Here is a 12,608-nt window from a genome sequence, read left to right as displayed (position 1 = left end):
GGTTACCTGGACGCGAAGCTTTGGCATTTTGCATTGTGGCGTGTTGCAAATAGGTCTATTGTGGGAGTCCCCCATCTCCGGAAGATTTTCTCCGTTTCCTGGCCATTGAGCTCCCACTCGTGCGATGCTGAGGTCTGCCTGCTCAGCCAGTCTGCCTCCACATTGTCCTTCCCTGGTAGGTGAATTGCCAGTAGATCTATCTTGAGAGGTATGGCCCATCTCCAAATCTCCTGAGCTAGGGATGAGAGGGGAAACGACTGTGTCCCCCCCTTGTTTGTTGATGTAGAACATCGCCGTGGTGTTGTCTGTTTGTACCAACACCCTCTGGCCGAACAGGTGTCTCTGGAATGCCTTCAGGGCTAGCAGTATCGTTTTCAACTCGAGGTAGTTGATGTGGCGGACCGCGTCTGCTGGAGCCCATAGACCCCTCACTCTGAGGTTGTCCATGTGCGCTCCCCATCCCTTCTGCGATGCGTCCGTGGTAATGGTCACTGTTGGGCTTGGTGGTGTCAGGCTTCTCCCCGTTGTTATGTTGTCTCTGTTCCACCAAGTTATCTCCTCCTGCACTGCGTGCGTAACAACCACTAGATCCTCCCAACTTCCGTTTGCTTGTGACCATTGCTGTTGCAGCCATTCCTGGAATGGTCTCATGTGCAGGCGTACATTCGGCACCAGCTGGATACAGGACGCCATCATCCCCATCATCTTGCTCACCGCCCTCACTGTCAGAGCTCGCCCCTTCTGGTAGAGCTGCGTCTCCTTCAGTAGAGCATCTGTCCTCCTGTCGCTGGGCACTACTGTACTGTTGAGGGAGTTGATCTTTGCCCCCAGGAAAATCTTTACCTGTTCCGGTTCCAGCGATGATTTTCCCCAGTGGATGGAAAATCCCAGATTTGTGAGGGTGTCTGTTACGCGTTTTGCGTGCCTCTCGCACTTCTCGCGTGAGTTTGCCTTGACCAGCCAGTCGTCCAAGTAGGGGTATACGTGTATTCCCTGCTTTCGTAGGTGTGCCGCTACCGCCGACAGGCATTTTGTAAAGACCCTTGGCGCTGATTTTAATCCGAAGGCCAGGGTTGTGAACTGGTAGTGTTCCTGTTCGATGTTGAATCTTAGAAGGCCCTTGTGCCTTCTGTTTATTGGGATGTGAAGGTAGGCATCCTTGAGGTCCACGGTGACCATGAAGTCCCCTTCTCTTATCTGTGGTAGCACCTCCTGCAGTGAAGTCATTTTGAACCTCTGCGTTCTGATGAACTTGTTTAGGTAACGAGGTCCAGTATGGGTCTGAGGTCTCCGTCTACCTTCGGAACCACGAAGTAGTTTGAGTAGACCCCTTTGTTGCGTTCTCTGAACGGCACTGTCTCTATGGCTCTCTTTTCTAGGAGTTTCCGCGTTTCTTCTCTGAGTATTGCCAGTTCTTGGGCCGATCTCTGTCTTCCCTTCGGCTTCCTGTTTGGAGGTCTTTTCTCCAAGTCTACGCAGTATCCGTACTGCACGATGTTCCGTATCCACTTGTCTGTGGTTATACGCCGCCACTCCTGAAGGTAGAACCTCAGTCTTCCGCCTACTGGTGACGTATGCTCGTAGGCTCTTGAATCTTCTCTTCCCCCTGATGACACTTTTTTGCGCCTCACCCTTGGGGGCCTGACGAGGGTAGGCGTCTTCTTGCGTGCTGAGTCACTTCGAGGAGGGCTGATCGCCCCCTCTCCTCCTTTGGCCACGTCCGTTCCCTCTCCCGCGAAAGGACTGGCCCCGAGGTTGATATTGCCAGCTTTGCTTCTGCTGACTTTGTCCGTGACCTTCGCCCTGCTGACCTTGTTGGAACGCCTGGTGCGACGTCCCCTGTTGGCTTCCACCCCTACCGTAGGGTCTCCTCGAGGGATTTCCTCGTCTCATTCCCCTCAGCTGTAGGGCCCCCATGGACCTCGCTGTCTCGTTTTCCTTCTTGAGCTGGGTGAGCTTTTCGTCCACCGTTGCTCCGAACAGTGTCTCACCGTTGAAGGGGGTGCCAAGGATGTTGTTCTGCACTTCCGGTTTGAATCCCGAGATTCTTAGCCATGCATGCCTCCTCTCTGTGACCCCTATGGCCATGAGTCTTGCTGAAGTCTCTGCCCCATCCAACGCCGTCTTTATACAGGAGTTGGCGATGTTCTTGCCTTCATCTACCAGGTGAGAGGCTCTCTGGCGGTATTCTTCGGGGAGGTGCTTTACTAGCTCCCCCATCTCATCCCAGTGTTGGTATTGGTGTCTATTGAGGAGTGCATTCGAATTCGCCATGCGCCAGTGCATTGCGGCGTTCCTCTCGACCTTTCTGCCTGTGAGGTCGATCCTCCTGCTCTCTTTATCCGGAGGTGGGCCCGAAGTTGCTGGAACGTTGGCCCTTCTCCTGGCCGTGGAGGCTATGATGGAGTCTGCAGTGACGCTACCCTTGATGTAAGGTGGGTCCAGGGAGGAGTGCTTATATTTCTTCTCTGTCCTGGGCGTGATCGACCGGCAGGTGGCAGGCTCCTTGAAGGCTTCTCTCCCCTGGTTCATCACGCTTTGTAGCATGGGGAGGAACTGACTCCTAGTCTGGATGGGGAGCAGTGTTTCGACGAGAAAATCGGCTTTCGGCCTCTCCTCGTCGAGTTTGACGCCGAAGGCCATTGCTGCGCTCTTCACCACCATATTGTACACCCCGATGTCGTCGGGTGGCGAAGGCCTCGAGGGGTACGTGTCCACGGGCTCCTCCGGGTTTTCGGTGTCGAGGTCGTGCCATTCGACGTCGTTGCTGGTAGATGCCGCCGATTCGTAGAACGACTGTTGGTCTTCTTCCTCGGCTTCTCCCTCATAATAGGGCTCCTCTTCTTCTTCGAGATCCCTTGTCAGCCCTTCGGCGTCGAACTCGTCTTCGACCTCGACGACGTCCGCCGACGAACCCGTTGGAATCTTGAATTCCTTCATCCTGGCGTCGAACTCCTTCTTCCTTTGAAGGATGTTCTCCATTTCGGCCTCGAGCCGCCTCTTCTTTTTCTCCATTTCGGAGATGCTTTCGGCGTCGACCGCGGGTCTTTTCGACGAAGCTTGCGTCGACGTCGAACGTTCTTTCTGCGTCGATCGGCCCGTTTCATGGGATGATTTCGACGACCCTTGCCTTTCGGCGTCTTTCTGCACCAGGGAGTCCTTTTGTGAGGATCCGCTGGGCCTTTTGTCCGAAGTTCCCCCTTTGGACGTCGAAGTTTTCGGCGCCGGGGCTCCCTTCGTGGACCTTGACTCAGTTTTTCTCGAGTCACCCTCGTGTTTTCGAGGTGTTTTCTGATTTGCGCTCGACGATTCTCTTACCTAGTCTTCTTTTTTCTTGTCGGTCTCTGCGACCGTGAAGTTTTCGGCTGTCTCGGCGACGTTGTCCTCGTCGTCCGTGTCGAGGCCCAGCTCGTAGAGTGTCGGGGGTTTCCCTTTGCCATCCATGTTGGCGTTGGCTCTTCTCTGCCTCTCTCTCACCCTGAGTGTCTTCGGCGCGAAGGCTGAGCAGGCGTTGCAGTCGATACTCTGGTGATCCACCGGTAGGCAGAGGTTGCAGACCGGATGCTGGTCTTTCTGCGCGAACTTGTGGTGGCAGTTTGGGCAGAACTTGAATGGCGTCTTGTCCATTTCGCTCAGGGTCTCTGAGCGCGCATTCTCCAAGGCTGTCGAAGAAAAAGCTCGCTGGTCCTCTTTCTTCGCGCTCCTGATGAAATCTGTTCTATTCCTGATGTCTTCTCTTGATTCTATCGATGAAACTCGCTTTTCTTCCTTCTTCCTCCGAGTGAATTTCTGGAGCTTCCCGATGACGATCCAGACCCAACGGCGGAAAAAAGAATCTGAAGATGGCGCCCCAAAGGTGGGACTTCCGCAGGAAGCACGACGACGTCACAGGAGGTGCACCAAATGGTGGACGTCAACGCCCACCTGGGCTACAAAAAAAAAAAAAAAAAAAAACAAAGAAAAGACTACGAATCCGGACCCAACCACAAGATCGCGGAATAATGCACAGCATAGTGAATCCAGAAAGATTCACGCTGCAAAACAAGAAGATCATGACCCGGCATACAGTGCAGTACAGAGGTGAGAACGGGGAAAGCAACATAACATGGGCGGAGTGCGAGGACAACAACGGAGGACGGCAGGCAGGCAGGCCCCCGAACTGCATGTCAGATGTGGTCGTGTTCAGAAACACATGGGCTCTTCACCCGCAGATGCACTCTACTTGTATTTGGGACACAGCAAAGGGCTGCACTGTGTTCTAGTGTTTTCAGTCCTGTTAGGTGCATCGCACTAACAAATCACAATGGCGGCTTGCAGTTGACCATTTAGCTAGCTGAAAACCTGCCAGATCCCTATCAGGAATGAAGGGCTGGTCGGCAATCCACGGTACTCACCTGAAGCACTGCAGTGAAAGTTTACTTAAGGTGTTTTAGAAAAATGAAGGACAGCTTCATTTAGTTATCTAACAGTATGGTTTTTATAATGCACTTAAAACAAGCATTTGCAATGCAATAGGTCTCGCACTGGTGAAAGTTAGAGCTATTGACAATGTAAATGGCAATGTTTCCTACTTATGTTTTTTTTCTGCAGTCGAGTGGTTGTGGGCATGCATGAGCTGTTTGATGTTTACAATCAGCAGGTTTGAAAACATCTAAACAAAAAGCAAGCTAATAAAGCGGATGGTTCAGGAGGCAGAAAGTGAAACCAAAAAACCTGGATTAATCACAGCTTCCAAGCTTAAGTAAATTGTGTGATACCATGCCCTTCTCAGTTAAAGTGTCACTGCTGGAGGCGCAGTATGCAGGATATATGACATCACAGCAGGGAAGCTTTATGACCTCACGATACACGCCACTATGACGGCACAGGAGCCTTATTACAACACAGCAAGTCTTTATGACATCAGAACACATGGTATATCGACAGCTTGGGAGAGTTCTTCAAAGCTGGAGCTTTATGACGTCAATGCAGGGATGCTTAATCAGAGAGAAGCTTTGTGACATCACAACAGCTAGCAGCGTGACTTTACAGTATGGGCTATTGATAGGCAGTATGATGTCACTGGGTGGGCTCACAAGGCGATCTGTGACATCACAGCAGGAGGAATCCATTTCACCAGAAAGACGGGCATCCGCGGCATCACCACAGCAAGAAGAATCCATGGCACCAGAAAGGCGGCCCTTCGTGACATCACAGCAGCACGGGTGACACTGAATAAACAAGCATTGGCAAGGCCAATCGGTCTCGCCATATTCATTAGGTTAGCGGTTTATATTATATCATAAATAATCTAATTTGTTTTTGTGACATGTAAAAGTAGTGTGTAATAGAATCCATTTGATGGCTTAGTTTGTTTAAAAATAGTTTTATTATCACGGCAAACATTTGTAAGCATAAAAACAGTAAGTAATACAATATATTTAAGTAATCATTGTTACTTTATATAACTTTTATTGCACTTTGTAATTTTAGACTTATATTCAACAGGAAAATGAGGTCTTTTTCAGGATCATGGTATAGCATACATGTTTTTAAACTTGTAAGTAAATGAGGTCTGCAGTTTATAGTGGTAGCTCTTCGTAAAAGTGCTGCTGGGCGGTGAGGCATGGTGGGAGAGGGGCAGGGTGTGGGGTAGTAAACTCTGGCATTAAGCTGAACGGAGTGCATTGAATAAATAAATAAAACCAATTTCATTACGCGTGCTGCATCGCATTGCAGTGCGTGCAATGAAATTTGTTTTATTTATGTAATTAAGTGAACTCCTTTTGTCTTAATGCCGGAGTTCACTACCCCTCACCCTGCCCCTCCCCTGCCTACTGCCCTGCAATAGTCCCACAAGGAGGTCCACTGCAATTATGGGTTTTGTTTCTCTGTGCAACAAATGCAAGGACACCTGTCTGCTGAAAAAACAAGGCTCTGGTGACATTGTAGGGTGGAGGAGTGTTATACTTTCTTTAGTGCGGCGGCTATGAAAGCAGATATTAGAGGGTCTTTAGAAGAGGTGATGAGTGGCACGCTAACCTACTGAGCTGTATGAATTTTGATGTATAAAAAGGTGCAGCAGAGCTAAGGTGGCGAAGCCTTTTTAGCCAACTATGATAAACTATAATCCAATCCATAACCTGCTTCATGCACTGCATATAACCTCACGGGCCATCAAGGACGGGACATCACAACAATGATTCACATCACCAGGGACAACGTTCATGTTAACCCTGACTAAGGGAACAATTGAGCTTTTTCACACCGGTTTCCTGAAAGTGCAATTATAGGTTTTGTTTTGTTTCTGTGCAACAAATGCAAGAGCATCTGTAGCTGAAAAAAAAACATTATTGAAAAGTGTGTGTCCAGGTTTGTACGGAGGTCATATAGGTTGGCTACAGAGTAGATAGCAGACACACGCATATGCAGCAGGCACGCTAACCTACTGAGCTATATGCATATTTAACAGAGAAAAAAGAGCAGGTGGCACAGCCTTTTTAGTCCGAGGCAAAGTCACATTGGAGCATAAAACCGGAACTAGGTTAAGTTTCCCTGAGTAGCAAACAGCCACAGCTGAACGGGAAAAGAGAGGAGATATGAAATATATGCATGGAGCACGCACTACAACCCGGATGCTGTAGGCTCTTTAGTGCGTTGAGAATAGGTAAGAGGTGCTGCAAAGGAAGCCCCCAAGGCTGTGGTGCCAGTGTACGGTGGAGGAGGGGGATACTGCTGTTACTGCGTGGGTGTGAAGGCCTACATTAGAGGTTTTTATAAGGGGTGATGTGTGACATCCAGACCAACAAAAGGAAGCCTTCCCAAACATGTGGGCAAAGGTTTGTATGTGCTTATATAGGCACAGCTGGTTGGACGTTGCGACACTGTGCGTGGTGGCCTATATGGCTATATACGATGGAGCAACGATTTGAGTCCTTTTAAGTGGAGGTACGCTTTATAAATGATAATAAAGTGGGTTGTGTTCCTGTTTGTATGGAGGACACATGGGTTGGCTACAAAGGCAAAACAAGCATTTGCAATGCAATAGGTTTCGCATTTGCGGGAGTTTCAGCTATTGGCATTGTAAATGACAATGCCTTTTATTTATATGTTTAGAAATGCTGCAAGTGGTGTGTAAACACTTTGTACTTATAGTCCTTGCTTACGAGAAGCAAGGCTGGCAGTAAAAGAGTCGTAGTTACTGCCAGCGTTGCTTCTCGTAAGCAACGACTAAGTACAAAGTATGTGTTTATGCACCACTTGCGGGTTTTTAAAACACATAAATAAAAGGCATTGGAGTTTTATTGCAAATGCTTGTTATTTCTTTTTTTTTGCAGTTTATATAGAATGAACTCGGCCCAGAGCATTGGAGTGCTTTGCATGAGCAAGAGCTTACATTACATAAGCCAAGATTCCTTTTTGGTAAGGCAGTTATTTGGCCAGGAACACAAAATGGTGAGCAGATACCAGAACCTGGTTTCCGAGTTGCTAAGTCTGCAGTGGCTTTGGCCGTTAAGCCATATCTCCTAGAGTCTACTTCAACTATTGCGGGATGTCCACAACTTTTGTCAACCATTCGTCGGAGTGATGTCTGGGTAGGAGCCTATTGACCACTTTTAGCATTTGTACCGTAGGGTATGGTTGGCTGATGGTTGAAAATGTAATTAACAAATTTGCTAATGTACCGATATGGTTTTGTAGTCTATTTTTTTAACTGATTCATTAAATAGATGATAGCTTTGTTGAAATGTGCATAAGCTAAACGAATGTGGACAAGATATGTTTAAGATGTACATCCAAGCATGAAATGTTGGCAAATTACTATTAAATATATTTCAGACTCGTTGAGCTGTGCTTGCACTCAAAACCTGATAAAAGGCTGGATTGCAGTGCACCTCAATTAGGCAGCAATGTTAGTGCCTGTCACAAAAGCCAAAACAATACACGGCACTACATATTCCGAATCTAAGGAGATGAATAAATACATCTGCACGGCAGTCACTTTGACAAGGGCAGACTGAGTTCTCAGAGAGCTAGCAAAATCAGACTCCGGCGATTCTCACCTGTGCTGTTGCCGTCTGGCACAGACAGGTGGGACAGCAGTCCGCGTCACCGGCGTGCAGAGAGCATCAGCCCCTCGGATCAAGCCACGCCGGACTCCCATCATAGCAGCTGAGGCCAAGAAACACTTCCTTCGAGTGTAAACACGCTGGAGTGACTGCTGCAAAAGACTACACTGAGGAGCTCCGCCCCCTCAATTCAAGTAAACATTGCAGCTGTCTCCAATTACATTTATACACATTTTTGCAGATTTATATAGCGCAAACTCCACCCAAAGTATTGGAGCGCTTTACATGAGAATCAGATACATTAGACAAAGAAGCATTCTGCTATTTTCAGACACAGGTAGATTGAAGTGATTTGCCCAGAATCACAGACAGTTGAGCAGACGCAGAGATTCGAACCGGGTTCCCACATTCCAAATTCATCAGCTCAGGTCGTAATGCCACACCGTCTCCCAAACACCGACGCTCTGAAGTAAACGTTAGGTAACCATGATCCGCTCTAGGTTTGCTGAAAGGGGCTCTTCAAGTGACGGTGGATGAGGTGTGATCTTTTTGTCCAGGACAAATCTTCGATAGACTGGACACTGATTGTGTTTATAGACAGCAATGACTTCCTGCTAACACTGCCAGCCTTGAATTTACCAGCTTACACCAGACATCCCAAATTATGATCTTGTAAAAATGAAACTCCATCTTTATTTTGTCAGTTCGAATATAATATAAAGGGGATTATTATGTTGCCAGTCATGCATGTGTAACAGTTAATCATATATCATCGCTCTAGTTTCTTAGAAAATTCAAATGCTGTGTAATATCAGCTCCTTCCTTCATGATGGCGAATGCTTCACAAAATAGCGCGCAAAATCAGTTTACTATACTTTCCCCAGGTGTAAAACCGTACAATGGACGGAAAGGAGACAAATGAGAGCATTTTAGAATTTAAAGGACAGATAGGTGCTTAGGAACTTTTGAACCAATGAAAACTCTTATCTATGTCACTTCATGCTTTCCCAAGTGTCACTCAAATGAAATATCCCGGCACCCATGTCCCCCAGCTCTGGATGTATGCGAGAACATTTCTGTCAAGGTTGGTGCTAGCTCCAGAGTCAATGGTTAACTTTGTGACTATGATTCCTATTGGTCCGTAGCATCTGAGGTAAATCTGATATGGTGTGCAATTGCAACATGAATATCATCTGTGTGCACCAGAAAATGCCTTAAATAGTTCATTTAACTTATCTTGAAATGTAACATCCAATGGGTGCAAGCCAAATATTGAGAACTGACCTCAACTGGCATTGGTAGGTGTGTGGTTTGTGTTCTATGCGCTTATGCTGCGGAAAATCGGTGCCGCGTCACAAGGGGCCGCCAGCATAGTGGCATAACTTCACCAACATCATATTGGAGGCAGCATGTGTTGCTTCATCTTCTAGCAACATTAGAGGACGTGGCATCGCACAACCTTGACCTCTTTAGTGTGGCAAGGGCAGTTTTATTTCTTGAAAACTCAGGCTGCAGCACAGTAAACAAGTTTTTTTTTTTGCTGATTTACATAGCGCGAACTCGCCCCAAGGGTATTGGAGCGCTTTACATGTGCACCAGTTACGTTACAAAAGGACACATACATTTTTTTTAATTTTTGGTAGGCACGGTGAGATTAAGTGATTTGTCCAGAATCACACGATGTGGAGTCGACCCCAGGGCTCGAACCTTGGTTTCCAGCACCAAAGTCAGCAGCTTAGAATGCAGATTTATTAGCACGGTTTACCGCAAATTAAACTGAGATGTCAACACTGAGTCTACACTGGAGTCTATCCCGGATGGAAACGAGTCTCTGCGTCGGCTCAGCCTCCGGTGATTCTCGGCAAATCACTGAATCTCTTCGTGACTAAAACATGAACGTGTCCTTTGTAACTTGTGTTCATATAAAGCGCTCCAATGCCATCACTTTGAGTTCGCACTTTATAAACTGCGGAAATAAAAGTGAAAAGTGGTGTCCAAGCTTACCCCAGCCAAGTGCGCTAATGATGGCCTATATTTAACGTTTTTTAAAGTATCTACAATTTTAAAGGGTTATCGTAGTACACTAGTTTACCAGCAAGAAAGGCATTCTGAAGTGGATGCCTGCTTGTGCCCCGGGGGACCGCAGAGTGCATTCTGATAGAGAAGCACTCTAGTAGGTCCCTGCTTGTGCCCCAGGGGCACTGTAAAGTGCACGCGATGCCGAAGACCGCATGGCGCTGGAAATGATAAGGCAGGGACTGCGTGCGCGTCCCTGCTCCTACCCGCGGCAAAACTCCAGGGGAGGAAACTTTCATTTAAAATAAGTAGTTACCACAAATGGGTACATTTATATCAAGTAGTTCCACTGTTAATCTCACATGTGTCTTTTGTTCCGAAAATATGGGGCCCTCAAAGCGAAGAGTCGGTACCTCTTCAAACTGTTGCTGCTATGAAGATGCAGGCACTAGAATGGAGGCAGCACCCGCGTACCAACTTCACGAGAATAATTCTGTGATTATAAAATGGTTGCGAAATCCCTAATGCACAGTGCGTGGATGTTGTGAGGGCTGGCAGGGAGGAGCTCTGGAGAGAGCTCCGAGGCTGCTTTACATTTAAAGTGATAGCGCTTGTAGACTTCCCATGCACTTATGGGGGAGCGGAGGGAAAGCGAGAGGAAGGAAGGGTTTAAGGGTGGGTGCATGGTGGGAGGGTGTCTCGGTGACGGAAACAAAGATAAACCCCTTTAAGGGGGCTTGACTTGAAGCGAGGAGAGGTGGCTTAACATATAACGCTGCAGACTTTGGAGCTGGAGAGCAGTGTTCGATCCTCGGCTTGGGCTGTATTAATCATAAATAATTAAACAGATGGCTTGGGCTGTATTAATCATAAATAATTAAATGGAGATCTCAGATGAGAGTAGGGAGACAAATAAAAGAAGCATTGTCAGTGCAATAGTATGGGGGTGTGAGAAGGCATCTGAAAAAAGTATTCTGTGCAGTTGAGAGTGGGGAGAGACAAATAAACAAGCATTGGGGTGTGAGAAGGCATCGGAAGAAAGTAATCTGTGCAGTAAAGGGGCCAATAGCCGTGGAAGGACACAAATGAAGAGATGTCCATCATAAGGAGGGACTAACAATCCTAACAATCCTACAGCGAATCAGAAGTCACCATTTAAGGCACAAGCTAATGAAAAGATGATGGGTGGAGATGGTTGGAGAGTGGGCGGAGTTTCCATGCTATAGTGTATACTGCATGTCTCAATGAGACAGCGCAAGCGCTGCCTAGGCGAGACCTAAAAAGCTAAGTGATTCTCCTCAGCCCGTTATCGTTGGCATAATTACAGGGGACTTACACATTGTTTTAACGATACTAATTGAAAAGTAAAAGCATCAATGCTCAACTTGGAATGCTGCATGATTGTTCTTAAACTCGCATGGCAGGGTTTGCTCCAAATACGATACCAAAAATCTTTTGCCCATGACTCATCTCCCCGATCTCCTGTGCCGTTCCCAACACCATTTCACCACTCCCACTTGATCGCCCCACCACCCCTCCAAGGTCAAGACCTCTTTCCGCTGTATATTGATTTCCCACGCCTTTTTGTTCCAACTATGTACAAAGCACATTTCACTGCTTTATTTCATTCTTTTGCCCGCTCTGCTCGTTGGATAAGGCCTCCCCCCTTCCTACTCCTTGCTCACTCTCTGCCTCGGACCTGGATTTAATTCCCCCACCCACATGTATACAGACTTCAGGCCCGCTTGCCTCAGGCTTCCGGAAACAAAAGACTGCACGGCAACTAGTAAAATCCGGGGCTGTAGGGTCCTAGACTACAGACTATGTCAAATCCGGGGCTGTAGGGTCCTAGACTACAGACTATGTCAAGCTGCGCCGAGAGGGGAGGGCAAATGTGCTGACCCAGCTATCCACATAAAACTGGTCCTTTCAAGTCTCCCAGGTAGGCCAGTGCAATGATCTTTAAGTGAACATAACAGTATTACAAATAAACAACATTTGCAAACGTAATTGAGAAAGCATTCTGTTTTTTTCTCTCCATTTGTCATTGCTTTTCTGCTGGTAAAAATATACATTTTATGCTTACGAAATGCTCATTATCATATTCTCCCTTGCATAGAGAACATTTACTATGCCAATCTACAATACCTACTTTGCTGTGCACTGGACTGTTGCAGACCACACTTGGTGACCAACTTACTATCGGCCATACTGGGAGGCTACTCTGATGCTCGTCTAACTGAGAAATAATCCTATTTCTACTTACACTGCACCATTCATGTTATATATGTGTTTATATGTATGTGTATATATGTGTGTATGTGTATATACTTGTATGTATGTATATGTGTGTGCATATTTATGCCCGTGTGTGTATGAGGGGTAGCAAGCACTATAAAAATGCAAACCCTTCCCTCCTCTATCCCTCCACGATTCTTTTACAATCCAAATAACAGACTGACACGCCCACCGCTCAAATCAAATTAATTTCATTTCCCTGCACTAATTCACCACTAATCCTTCTTGGGTTCCAGTGTAGCGTGC

The 12,608-nt window shown here is 47.1% G+C and overlaps 1 protein-coding gene across 1 annotated transcript in view; it reads right to left on the bottom strand.

The window, feature by feature from the left end:
* Nucleotides 1–12,608, bottom strand: part of LOC146829744 (germ cell nuclear acidic protein-like) — a 144,784-nt gene that overhangs the window by 30,261 nt on the left and 101,915 nt on the right. The window lies entirely within an intron of this gene.

Source organism: Triturus cristatus, chromosome 5_2 (assembly GCF_964204655.1).
Source record: "Triturus cristatus chromosome 5_2, aTriCri1.1, whole genome shotgun sequence".
NCBI lineage: Eukaryota > Metazoa > Chordata > Amphibia > Caudata > Salamandridae > Triturus > Triturus cristatus.
This window is presented reverse-complemented; position numbering and strand designations above follow the sequence as displayed.